Source organism: Amphiura filiformis, chromosome 15 (genome assembly GCF_039555335.1).
Source record: "Amphiura filiformis chromosome 15, Afil_fr2py, whole genome shotgun sequence".
Lineage (NCBI taxonomy): Eukaryota > Metazoa > Echinodermata > Ophiuroidea > Amphilepidida > Amphiuridae > Amphiura > Amphiura filiformis.
Window position 1 is genome coordinate 20,943,311 of NC_092642.1, and position 15,214 is coordinate 20,958,524.

Genomic DNA, 15,214 nt, shown 5'->3' on the forward strand with positions numbered 1-15,214 from the left:
TTGGTCTCAAAATTTCACAGCCCTGTGGGTGCTCAGGTAGCATATTAGGGTGCCTGCAGTGATTTTCAACAGCTAGTGGCCTGCTTTATTTCAAATACTGATTATTTCATTTTTTTGGTGTATTGAAAGAAGAAAGTGTATTCTGATCAAAACTTTTGGTAGACTTATTTGACTTTGGAATTAGTAATTCACTGTTATACTATCTTCCAGTAAACCTTTGACGAGAGCGTACATCGATGATCTGATGTTGCCGAGTGGAAATTTGTAAATGAGCTTTGCGCCATACATATTGTTAGCTCCGACTTTGCAACATCACAGTAGTACGCGCTCGTCAAAGGTAAATATTATAGTAATATGCATGAAAAACAATCACTTACAGTATGCGCGAGTCTAAAACGGCGATAGAGTACCTGTATGAAAGTGGAGATATTTATGGTTATATTTATGCTGTTAATGTGTGTGTGTATGTTCGTTCTTATGTTTGAATACATTTTTGTTCAAATTGAATCTATCTAATGTTTTGTTATATATCAATATTAATTTATAAAATTGAAATAGAAATGAAGTACTGCTTTGTTTTAAATGCATTTGATCCACTTGCTCTAATGTCAGAAATTTGGAGTTGTTTTAATAACTCTTCAGATGATCCCAAAATTGCTTTTTATAAATTTGCAGAATCCCACCAATCTATCTTGTATGTCATTGCAAAGGTGCACAATTTTCAAGCTAGAATTTTTCTGAAACCGATTTCTTTTTTTATTTAGCTTGATTCTCAATTTTAATATTTCTGACATCAGAATGATTAGATCAAATTGGAGTAAATATTTGATGCAATTAAGCTGAGTGACTTGTTTGTTGCCCATACTAGCCCATTAAACAGGCTACAATATGATAAAACCACAGAAATTGAACTTTTGGTTCTTAAGATATTTGCACATTATGCTATGGACTCTTTATTAGTCCTATTTATTTTGCTATTCGAGTTCCAATCCCCACACCCCCTATGGAAGATATGACCTTAATCTTCCACACAGGGAGTGTGAATTTCAAATGGAGTTACCTGAATGGGTGACTCCATTTGAAATCTACACCCCCTGTGTGTAAGATTAATAAAGGTCTTGTCTTCCATAGGGGTGTATGGATTGCAACTGAATAATCCGATCTGTGGTCTCCTGGAATAAGTGAATGGTAATTTTTGTTTTTAAGGGTGGTGTAGGTCCTGGGATGTAAGTCTTATCATATATGTGTAATGTTTTATTTTGTTTCTTTTAAACCACATTGTATATAGTATAGTTATTAGTTATCAATTATGTTTAAGTGGAATCTTATGCTGGATTCATACTTTCTGCCGCAAGTCGTTGAGCGGCGTGCCGCTTCATCATGCCGCTTGCACTGTTCTGCAAGCAGAGTGGAACGCCGCTCAGCAGCACCGGCTTGACTATGACTTATGTGCATCATGTTCTCATACGTCAGAGCGGCACTGCTCCCGAGTTGACTTGAATTCAACACCTAGCCACTGGTCACCGCTAGCATTTCTGTTGCGACTGCGCAGTGAAGCAAAATCATTGTCAAAGCGGCGAGCGGCAGGAAAGTATGAAACCAGCATTAGGAACAATTGAAGAGTTCAGAAGCAAAATGCGACATACTGTATTTATTTCACTGGGTTAATTTCAATTCTGGACAGTTTAGTGGGTGTTCATATTCAGTACTTTGTGTAATAAATATATTCACTGGGTTAAATAGTCACGGCTGTCTGTTTCACAGCTTAAAAGCGTGAAAATTAAACCTCGTTAAATGTCCGTAACCTGATCGACAGCATCATCCCCCTGATATTTTTCATTGTTGATGAGGTTTTGGTATCACATAATAGATACTATTTTTCTCATTACTATCCTGAAATTTGACACTCCAAGTCGTTGTATTTCCGGAGAAATCAGGCAAAAACAGTGGCCTTAGAGGCTACCACTTTCTAAATACTGAAAAGTACTTATTTCTGGGCAGGGAATTATGAACGAATCATCAGTCTCCTCAACAGCTACTTTGGTTTCACATCATTTACATTCTGTGAAAAGAGCGAACCACATGTAACTGCTAAGGAGACTTCAGCTTTACGGCGGTAGTATATATAGCTCTAAAAATTCCAACATGGATGAAGCTGGCTGCGTGGCGCAATAGATTTTGTTTTATGCAACAGGTACCCAGTTCAAAACCCGGTAGTGGTCGGTTTCTTTTTCCTCTCCATTTTTAACCCAAACTTTTTTTTTTACATTCATTTGAAATGTATGACACATCGCATTTTGTACCTGAATTCTTCAACTAATGCGCACAAGTAATCCCTGAGTCATAAGAATATTCTAGGTAAATTTAATTTTTTAAGTTCTCAAATGGGTAGAGAAACTGCATTTCTGAAAACTTAAATTCGTGTTTGCAGTATTTAAGACAATCAATCGGTCCACTACTCTCCTATACAGTCTAAAGTAGTGGATATGTTTTTCTGCCACATGCACGTATAAGATGGATTTTACATGCACAGGCAGATAAATGGAAGATCTCAAACTAAATTCCGATTAGGGTCCCTGATCAGGCCTGTGCTAATCGGTGTTTTTCATTTGTGGCACAAGTCATACACATGAATGTACATCATACTTCTGATGTGGTATCCGATGTGATAGTAATTTCAAAATTCTTAAATGTTAAGTTTTTGAAGCCTCTATTTCATTCCAATTGATATATGAAAAGCAACTGCCATGTTGTTTTTGATTGGTGGAATAAATTCTATTTTGCCTGCCTATAGGTTGAAAGTTCTGCAAATACGGTTTGCCTTTACATTTGATGGTGCGACGGTGTAAAAAAGAGATCTATTCAAGTTGGACTATTTCATGCATTATTCCAATAAGAAGTACAGTTGTACCATATACAATTATATAGATATATATATATAATATTACAAATATTCAAGTTCATTTAGATTATTTTTATATGTTCATAAATGCTACATCCGCTTGTGAATCATATGCAAACAATGGAATGGGGTGAAATGGAGTACCAAAAAAAAGAGTGTATGTGAAATATTTAGGCAAAACTGGCTGTATCCTTAATGGGAGCTATTCATGAGTTAGACTGGTGTAAAGACTCCTTTGAAGAATTAAGCAGCTTATAGAACAACGCTGTATAATGCTTCAATAGAAGATTTCTGTGCTAGTCTAATGCTGTGCAGTTTTACATGAAGGATAAAGCCAAAACGGTGTCCGCATTAAGTGGCAGAGTAACACCACATTTGAATTGAATTTGAAATTTGAAAAAATACTAGCAAAAAAACAAAAATTCAATTTAAATATCTTCCAATGTATATGTAATGAATATATTATAGCAATAATTGTATTAAGTAGAAAAATGTGAAAGGTTAGAAGGGTTGCAGTGAATTTTAAATGTAACAGTGTTGATCAGCCTGGCTAGCAATAGATGTTTGTTTCAAGCTACATCACATGTGTTCTTCTAGATGCCCTGTGGGTTGCACTTTTATTATTTCAGCCAATGGTATAATCTGAGACAGAATTAACCCCCTGAGCACTACCTGCCGATGTAACATTGTCTCTGATTGGTCAATTACATGATGTCTTCACTTTAATCACCTATCAGAATGGAGCTTTGCAAATAATTCACCCCAATTTTTTTGTGTGGTGAAATTATTATAACAATAATGCTGATTGGTCCAATTGATAATGAAAACTTCTTTTTGACCAATTTGCAAGTAGTTTTCATGGGATTAAACCGACTAGTTTGCCTTTAATGTTACTGGCAATCAAACTCCCTACGACCCTCGATTTGTTAGTTACGCGTAATAAGGTTGATTCTTGTGCCTTTATCAGAGAAAAGAAATTGCAGAAAATGGCGAAAATTGATGGCACTTTTACAACTTTTCCAGGCAACTTTTCTTTTCTGAAAGAAAGTTTGTTTCCTATGACAAAAACCTAACTTTTGAGATGGTTTTAATGTTTGAAAGTGCAGAATTAATCATAAGGCACACTGCTTTACTGCTGTATTCAGAAACTCAATCATAGCAACAACTTTTAAACAAATCATTTCTGAGTTTGATTGACAGGTGACATTAGACGCAAACAAGTATATCTGGCTCTGATTATAAATTATACATCAGGAGGTGAGTATACACAGATTAGTGGTTATACCTGCTATAGGTAACCTTTCAAGGAGTGGTTTGCTGTGCATGTTGAAAGGAAAGATAGTAGTAGAGGATGTTTTAAACCATTTCACATTAATAGTTTTGGGCTGTTCAAGTTGAAATACATCACCCCCTGTGGAAGACATGACCTTAATCTCCCACACAGAGATTGAGTTTCAAATGGAGCTACTGAATGGCTGTCTCCATTTGAAATCTACACTCCTGTGTGGAAGAGTAAGGTCATGTCTTCCATAGGGTGTATGGATTTCAACTAGAATAGCCCATATTTTTCACAAATTATATGTTCCTAAATTTTTCATAATATTACCATTTGACATGAAGAACCATTTGTTCATTGTCCAAAACGATTCAAGAAAGAAAAAAATAATGGTAATTGCTATATCTTGGTGATATTAGTTTTTGGGTGGAATGCACCTCAAGTAACCAATCAAATGAAAGAAATTGCTGCCCACTAATAGACACCAATAAGCCTATAGACCAGTTGGCTTCCTGGAGAGAGTGACATCAGTACTTTGTCACAGTTACTTCACACATATACAGATGTACCACCTGTGATTGTGTGCGTAAAACATGCCAGTTGTTTGAGCTAATGTACATGATTTAATACTACTTGCACTGGAGCATGCACTAACGTCACTCTCTGGAGGAAGCCAGATAGATGTAGGTGTTTTGGTTTTTCAGGAGCACAAAATGGGTTTCTGTAACTGGCAACCCATCAATATCTGAGACTTAACATATTAACAATAGAGAAACCGAAATGAGAAATCAAAATCATTATGCAGAATAAACAAACTTGGAAAGGCCTGACATGGTAAAATTGGACACCCAGACCACACATCTTAAAATTTTTTGAGTATTTGAATACTTTTTTCTGCTTCAAAATTGATTTAAGTGACATGCAATTGAGGTTATAATAGACACATGTGTATTTCATTGCACATTTTTCAGGACAATGGGCAAATGGTTTAGTTTATAAAGTGACCCATGTATATTTAATTGTCCCTAAAATTTGTTCCTCAAGTAGCTTAATTTTTCAGGACAATGGACAAATGATGTTTTTTATTAAGTGCCCTTATGTATATTAATCAACCCTCAAAATTACTCCTCAAGGAGCTTGAGGTATGAAAAAAGTTTTTAATGTGTGAGAGCTGTGAATTGTTGCTGTGAGTAGTGGTTGAACATGTGTTGCAAAGGTAATTGCAGCACTATAAACTGAGGGGGGATGAAAGATTAACCCTAACCCGCCCGTATACTACAAAATACTTCTTGATATATGCGCTGTTCGTGCGTGCATCCCACGTGGTCTGATGACGCAATCGCCTTAAGTGATATATAGGCACGGTTTCGCTGGCCAGCGAAGCCCAAGACCCGTGGCAAAGTGTCGCCGACCGAGTGCTTGGCATGTGAGGGGTCTCAGGTTCGAATCCCACCCAGAGCAAACAACTTCTTTCTTTTCTCTCTTTATTCTTTCCTTCTTTCCCTTCCCGTCGCCAAAAAGCCCTTAGGGGGTTAGGGTTAGGTTACCACTATCGAAACTCAGTATAGGCTTCCTTAACCCTAACCCGCCTGTATACTACAAAATACTACTTGATATATAAGTACAGCTGTTAGATGCGTATCCCACGTGGTGTGATGACGCAATCGCCCTAAGTGATATATAGGCACAGTTTCGCTGGCAACAAACAACTTCTTTCTTTCTTTTCTCTCTTTATTCTTTCCTTCCCGTCGCCAAAAAGCCCTTAGGGGGTTAGGGTTAATCTTGTGTTGTAATCATTGAGGTGTTAGTTTCCAGCAGTGCAAGGAAACCATCAATGAGCATAATATTTTTGCTCTGAAATCTAATGATATTTTATTCATAATTTGCTAAAATATGTATAATTTTATGCACAGTACTTTTCATTTCTGCATAATTAGGATGGTTGAAATCATGGTTAACCCTTGTCCTGTGAAAGGGGTGGGTGCAACCCTCTCTTAGATGGAACTTCCATTCCATTCAGTAGAGCACTGAATTGCTTAATCTTGGTTTCACTGGACAAAGACCTAGAGGTGTACATTGATACCCAATATTCCATGCAGTATAGTATGTTTATTATAGAAATCCCAGAGGGGTTGCAAGAAATTGATTCAGCAGGACGAGGGTTGCAGGATACATACAAAAGGTAGATAGCATAAATCTGCCTTCATCCCTGCATGTATGTGCATCAAAGGGCACATGCATGCAGTGACTCCAACCATCATGTTGGCAACATATAAAACATTTACCATTTTTATGTGATGCAAATTTGCAGGATAAATAAGTGATAGTATCAAATACTTCTAGAATTATTAATTATTGAAGACTGATGATGTGACACGATTCAGGCAAATGAGTCTATCGATGTGGATAATACTGATTTATAAAGGGCTATATACAGCAACTTTTTTTTTTTTTTTTTTTTTGACATTGGACTCGTTTTTCTCGATCGTGTCACATTATTGGTACTTGAAATGGCCTTAAATTGTATATTGTTAATGGGTTAGGGGTGGGTGGTGGTTTTTATACATTTGACTTCTGATAAGTAAAGTGCCAATTAAATGATCCTATGTTGGCTTGACATTCCTATATTAGATTATAACATTTGGGCTATTCCATTTAAAATCAACACTCCCCATTTGGAAGCTGATGCTGATACCTCAATTTTAGGAACCAATATCATAGTTAATCCAGGTGGAGATTGGGCTATTCCATTTGAAATCCATACACCCCCTATGGAAGACACAAACTTGATCTTCCACACAGGGGTGTAAATTTCAGATGGAGTCACCCATTCAGGTAGCCCCATTTGAAATTTACACTGCCAGTGTGGACGATTAAGGTTACATCTTCCATAGAGGGAGTATGGATTACAAATGGAATCGCCCATTATGCCATATTCTATGTTAAAATCTGCTGAAAAAATGGAAAATTGTTAAATCCAGTAAGATTTTGCCAAGTTTAGCCCTTATTTGGAAATTTTGTTTGAAATCTGCTATGTTCAGATAAAAATAATTGGATCTGGAATAGCTCAACTGAAAAGGTTGGATTTCTCCAGTATGTCTGATCAAAAAGTTTTCCTCATTGGCAAGATGTATTATGTAGGTATTTTCATCTCAGATTACCATAGGATTATTATGTTAGAGTGACAATGGGTTTGAACTTCCGATGGATTAATGGGCTTACGATGCATTAGGTCATCCTAATTTAATAGTTTGTCTCAAAGCCCCACGCTCAAAAGTAAAATCACCCGCTTTTGCACGTTATTCATGTTTTTTCCGCTGTTTTAATTTGTTTAAATCCACACAAAATTCTAATGTCTGACATTGCCAGACATCAAAAATTATAAATCTCAGTAAAATTGTTCATCTTGACCACAGTTAAACCTTGAGAGATGAAAAGGTGGTCTATTCTTATCAAAAAGCTCTTCTGACAGAAAAAAATTCAAATAAACTTTTTAAAAAATGCATGCCACATTAGGTTTTTTAATTTGGGAAGGGCTTTGAGACAAACTATTAAATTAAGATGGCCTTATAGCCTAAATGTTAGTGGAATGCACCCAACTTCTTGCATTTGCACCATTTATTCCATAAAAAAGTAATTTGCAATTTCCAGTCAAATCTTTTAAAACTAGGCAAATCAAAATCTTCCAAATTTTGTATGGCTTAAAAAAAATTAGATAGTTGAATTATAGGTCTGCGTAAATTGGAAAAGTGAGTAGCATGATAAATTGATGTGCTATAATTCTAAGCATTTGGATTTAATATACTACATAATTTGATATATTTAAAATAATATTTTCCTTTTGGTTTGTTAATTATTACATAACTGGCTATGACCAGTACTTTTTAGACATATTGTGTCAAAAACAAACTTGCAAAAAAATATAAATGGCCAAACCTACAATAGAAAAAAATCTCAAAAGTGATTTTGGCACCAGTGGGGTTATGACAAATTTAATAATTTGCTAGTTTTCTTGTAAAATCACCTATAATCCCAAAAAAAATTAGTTGCCACACCATAGTAATTTGTTGAAATTTATCTATAATGCTGTGCATTCCATTATGACCAAGGGTATACACTGCATCCTTCCGTGCTCCCATTCCCTTCCTAATTTGATGTAAAAAGGCCAACAATTATATAGTCCACATCAACATTGAAAAATGGGCGATGGGGGATATTTTACGGAAATAGATTTGGGGATGGCAACATTTTTCTGAGATGTACTGGAATATAAGCATTTTGGCAGATTTTATGCTTAACTTTTTCGAATCAAATTTGGGGGAACTGGGTATGATTTGTGTATATGTAGACATTTAATGATATCAAATATCTCATCAACTGTGCCCCAAGAATCTTTACACATGGCTGGAACAACTACCTAAACATAACTATTAGCAATGTTAAGAAGTATGTCAGCCTTTTGGTGAGTAAACTTATTGAGGCATAATTGAGGAGCTTGTCATAAAATGTAAACAATAACAAGAATAATGAATATATTATATCATAATGTATGTGTACAAACTAAAGATTATTTTTGTGCAGTTGATGTATTGAATACAAGAATTTACATGTTTTTGAATAATGCAATTTGGGATCAATAAATGATTTTGTAAAAAATGATGTTCCCTATGTGTGATTTTGTATGTGAGGCAGTTTTAAATTAAAACTATTCAGGCAGTGGAAGAAAAAAGGTAAGTTGGCAGGTTGCAAAGGAACCAAGCAACTGTAATAAATGTCAGAAATAAAGAAATTAGTTTGCATCTGACAATCCTGTCAACTCCCCGTGACCTGTGATTGGTTAGTAGAGCACAAAAGGGAGGCGGCTTCATCTGGTGCATTCATCTGAGAAAGGAATCACAGAAAATGTCTAACATTGGTAATTTTAAAAGCAATTTTTCAAGGCATTGTTGACATGGTGCCTTCTCTCTCTCTCTCTTGGTCAGATGGGCAGGATTGCACTGCTGTGGTCTTCTATCAAAAGCCAAATGGGTTGCACCATACATTCCGTGTGATGAAACATTCTTCACATCATTTGTCCAAGATGTTGATGGATGTCCCCTCCACAATGGCCTTCCACAGCTCCTGGAGAATCTGCTTCTCAACTCCACCATCTCTTACAATGTGTCCAAAGTAGCGCAATTTCCTCTCAATGATGGACTTTCTGATGTTTGAGTCCATGCAAATCTTATCCACGGCCCAGATGTTTGTCTTCTTGTCTTTCCGAGATACTCCAAGCAGCCTCCTATAGCACCACATCTCATATGCATCTATAATTTGGTTCACCTCAAGTTTGGTAGTGACTTAAAACTTAACTAGCAAAATTTATAATGCGCCATTTCCTGTGGCTGCAAAGCGCAACAAGCATATTAAAAAGAACAGCAAACATGATTAAATACAGAAAACAAAGGCAACAATATTATGGAAAAAGATATGTCTTGAGCATTATGGAAAAAGATGTCTTGAGCATAGTTCTGAATGGTTCAAGAGTAGCAGCATTTCTGATATGAACCGGTAAGGTGTTCCACAAACGTGGAACTGCCACTGAAAGGCTCTATCACAAGCACCCTTCTTGGAACGAGACACAAAGAAGGAAATACTATCTGCCGAGCGGGTCATCATTGCCCTCTGGAATGATCTTTTCACAGTGAGGCAGTTATGTACTGGGCAGAAAGTCCATTCAGAGATTTAAACACAAAAATCAGCGTATTGTATACAATCCTCTCGCTGACAGGGAGCCAATGAAGTTGGCTCAAGAGAGAGGTAACATGCTCAAATTTTGGTTTGAGACATTAAACATGCACACTTATTTTGCAACTTCTGCAAACGATTTAGATCTTTCTTAGATGTACCATTAAGTAACACATTACAATAATCAAGACGTGATATAATAACAGCTCTAACAGTATTATGGCAAGTATCATAATCAATGTATGGGCGTATTCTGTAGAGTTGATAGACTTACATAATTGAGTTACATGATCAGACATACACATTTGATGATCGAAAACAACCCCAAGGTTCCGAACAGACAGACAGAAATATCTCAACACCATCCAGAAGAAGACTGGTGTTTTCCAATCTCTTCCGATGATGCAGAGAAGCGATGAAAAGCTCTGTCTTGTCTTGGTTCAACCTGAGTTTGTTCTCAATCATCCAATGCTGAATGTCAGCAACACATTGGACATCACCAGGAATGCTGGGATCAGGGGTGAGATATATCTTAATATCATCAGCATAAATGTGATATTTTACATGATACCGTAATATTCTACCAACAACATGGGTATAGTAAACAAAACCCAAAGGTCCTGGACCTTGTGGAAGGCCATATTCCATGTAAAGGTCTTCTGAATATGCCCCAGAAACAAAAACTGACAAGATCTATTTTCAAGATAAGAACTATACCAACAATGGGCAGAACCAGTTACACCAAAATCATCTTGAAGCCTTTGCAGCATAATCCTGTGGTCAACCGTATCAAATGCTGCTGATAGATCAAGCATCAGCAGCACAACATTTTGATCATCAAAGGCGCGCAAGAAGTCATTATGGACGCAGGCTAAAGCAGATTCTGTACTATGCTGACTCCTGTAGGCTGACTGCAAAGGCTCAGATAGACTATGGGCATCAGTATGTTCAATTAATTGAGAGGAAGCACACTTTTCCAACATCTTTGAAGTAAATTGTAAATTTGCCACTGGGCGATAGTTACTAAGCACATTACGATTAAGAATGGACTTTTTTAGAACAGGAGTAACAATGGTTTTATGGAGATTATCCGGGAATACACCAGAGAGCAATGATGCATTTACAATTCTACATATAATAGGAAGCAAGACATCTATGTGCTGCTGAACCAGCCAGGTAGGCATAGGGTCAAGTGCACAGGATTTATTTGGACACTTAATGATCTCAAGTAACTCTTCATTAGTAATTAACACTCTTAAATTCAGGGAACAAACACGTCAATGCTTCTTCGCGGCTGCGCAGCAAACGTGCCAACAAAATGCTCATGTACGCGTGCGTGCACACTAGGGTGATTCACAAAAAATGAAATTGGTATTTTTCAACGGGACACCCCCTCATTTTGTTCATTTTGGTAATAAAATTATACCTGCAAAATATGAAAAAAATTCAAAAAAGTTTAGGGGGTGCTACCGGTCAATAAACTTTTGTACACAAAGTCAATGGGAATTTTTGTCAAAAATTTCAAACGCTTATTTCAGGGCCTAAAAAGTCTACCAGGCTTGCAAAACTGAAGTAAATGTTCAATGATATACCTAACTTTGTGAAAACATGGTTTTTTACCAAATTAAAGTTCATAGTTGACTGTAATAATAAAAAATGTTTCAAAAGTGACAGAGGGAGTGTAGCTCAAGAAAAGAATACCCTGGGATATCCCCTGGAACTGAACTGTTGATAAAAAAAAAAAAGATTAAAATTCTTCACATTAGTTTACCCCAATGGTGATACCAGCTTTTGAAATCTTATGTAATAGTAACTATCAAAATCCATACATCTGTATCAGGGGTGGTCATTATGGCCATACCTGATGAAGATTTGTATTGTTTGAATTGAATGACCACAGGAAGGATTAGATTCACCATGGTTGAAAAGAAATGTATATAAATTGGGGTCACAACATTGGATAGTGGCCAGTTCAAAACTACACCTTGTGCAAGGTACTTGTGACAAGAGCTAAAGTGGCTAAGACACATTTACTACTGGATTACACATTAAACATTACACTACACTTACATAAAATTACAAACCTACACACATTCAACACTTGAATAACATAATTTACAGTTACAAACCTACATACATTTAAAAAAAAAAGAAAGAACTAGAGCCCATAAACACAACTTTATATTAGCCAAGTACCATACTATTTTGGCTGTTCCAGCAACTGCCTTGCCCCAAATGTAACAGTTTTCACAAAAATGCAATTTTCTGGAAAGCGGGTTAACATTTTTACAATTTGCTTTAGCATTTATTTTAAGGACATTACTCACACTATGATCAAATATTTTTGGCACAATCAGGGAAAATTAACATGGCTTTTTTGTGTTGTAAAGAAAATGGCTCATAAATCCCATTGACTTTGTGTACAAAAGTTCATTGACCGGTAGCACCCCTAAACTTTTTTTGAATTTTTTCATATTTTGCAGATATGATTTTATTACCAAAATGAACAAAATGAGGGGGTGTCCCGTTGAAAAATACCAATTTCATTTTTTGTGAATCACCCTAGTGCACACTTAGGGCGTTTAACTTTACACATGCGATTTGATACTGCGGCACGGGAAATACGCACATACGTCACTACCAAACTTGAGATGAACCAAATTACTACCAAAACCCATCTCAAATTATGCATTTCTGACTACCATGTCCATTTCATATGCTATCCATGATGGCTTCCATGCACACACACATTGTAGTAAAGATAACCTTTGAGTTGGAGCAAATTTCTCAAAATTGGTAGTGATTAATGTTACCAAACTTATGCCATGATGAAATATAATCATTTTTGAAGATAAAATGTGCTGACATTAAAAGATTTGTTTTGCAACTGAGTCCTGGTAGAAAAGCATTTGTTTTCTATTTTCACCCTTGTGGGGGTGCTCAATATCTTTAGTTACACTGTAAGATGTGGTTTCACTTTCCATACGTCAAATTTACAGAAGTGCCCATAGGGGGAAAAGATTACCTTGTTTGTATACATGTAAATAATTTGTGTAAAGTTTAAGTGTGTTGTTGTTTTTAGTTGTCTCGGTTGTTTCCACGATTTCATGTTGTTAATTCCACATTTTCCACTCCCCGCCAAAGTATCTCTGAACACTTCCTTAGTACCGTATATTGTTGTTCTTTAAAAGTATGTTTTTGTTTTTAGTTGTCTTGGTTCTTTCATGTTGCTAATTCCACTTTTAAAGTCGCCTACATCCCCATTATCAAGAAAAGAAATGTTTCCCTAAATTGAAAAACAATCTCTCAATCGAGAAAAATTAATCTGGAGCCTCTAGCGCCTTCTCTAACCGAAATAGCAACCAACTCCCATTCTATCCATTGTCATAAATTAAGGAAAGAAATGTTTCCCTAAATTAAAAAAAAGGCTTCAATTGTTGATTCCACTTTTTAAGTCGCCTGCACCCCATTATCGAAAATATGTGCCTCAATCAAGAAAAGAAATGTTTCCCTAAATTAAAAACAATCCCTCAATCAAAACATAATAATCTGCACCTTCCCCAGCCGAAATAACAACCCCACCCCTATTCTAGCCAATCATCATCAATCAAGGAAAGAAATTTATGCCTTAAATTAAAAACAATTATGCCTCAATCAAAAAACTAAAAAACACTGATCCACTCCCAAAAATAACACTTATAAAATAACCACCACCCCATTCTAGCCATGGTCATCACCTTTGAGGAAGCGGTCCACATCAACATCGCCTGGTAAATAATTACATTGTACAGCAGGGAACTAAAATCAATACTACTACCCAGGATCGATACACGTGCCCGGGACACGTGCATGTGCTATGCACGATTTGATATTCAGATGATAAATCTTTGGATGCCGGGGTAGAAAATGATGAATATCTCCCGTAATTTTTGCTTTCTAAAGAAGCCGATTTTAATGCCTGCACTTGAATATATGTGTTGAAAGAACATTATAGTCGTTAGCGAGCGTATTGACAAAACCGCGCGTTTTGAAATCAAAAACTAACAAAAATTCAGATTTTATATGTGCTGCCCTCATTCGTAAACAATCGGGGTAACGAAACATGTCACGTTACAAGCGCAATGTGGACCATTGGTGGAGGCAGTCTAATGCAGATGACGCACCAGGTTCACTGAGATCTACAGAGGTCAGTCACCGGGCTATTGTCAATAGTTGAATGTCCCTCGGCCCATTATGTGTCTCAAAACTACTAAACAGGTCGGAACAAAATGCGTGGCTATTGAAGAACAAGTGGATTCGATTTACCATCATGGCGATTTCTGCCATGAAGATATCAGGGCGACGACACTGTACGGTTGGGTGCTTTTTGTTAATTCCATTCACCCATTCAGGTTATCCCATTTTTAAAGTCGCCTAAGGAGGCAGAAAATTATTATTAGGTTGGTCTTAACCCTGAAACTATGGGAACTTTTTGGCCTCATAACTGCCTAATTGTTGGTATAAAGTATATAAAAGTAGGCCTGTACAAAGCCTTGATGAATCCATTTGTGAGGTCAAGTTTGAGTTTGAGCAAAAATGCTTAGTTTTGGAGAAAATCACCCAAATATATTTTTCTCGAGGAACGTAACAAAAAAATTCGAGAGTGAACAAATTTTTTTAAACTAGATATTAATATCTAGGAACCGGGTTTTTTTTAATATTTTTTTTTTAAATTGTGATCAACTTCAACATTTTTATATGATTTTTGTGTTTGCTAAAGTTAACATTTTTAACCATTTTGAGGAAAATTTCTGAAAGTTTGTCAAAATTAAAAAAATAAATAAAACGAGTCTTAGATATTTATATCTAGTTTATACAAATATTTTACTCAGTAATTTTGTATTACGTTTCACAAAAACTATCTGGTAAAAAAAAGACAGTTTGGGGATTGTTTCCAACATTGTGCGTGCCTTTTTGCTCAAATTTGACCTCACAAATGGATTCACTATGTCTTTGCCATTCAAAATATGCATACTTTTTTATACTTTAGACCAACAATTTAGCAGTTATGAGGCCCAAAGGTTTCTGTAATTCCAGGGTTTATAAGATCAACCTTTTAATACCAGTGAGTGTGTGAGTGAGTAATGAGTGAGTGAGATAAATTCATAGACGAGCTAAAATTATACCTGTACACTGTCCACGGGCAAGAACTATGTGATCTAGTCTATACAAAAAGGTAGTTTTAAACAGCTTTAAGTTAAACCGAATGTCCATATTTGGCATTCCAAAATTCTTTGGTATGAAGCCCGAACCTCCCTACTTCTACTACA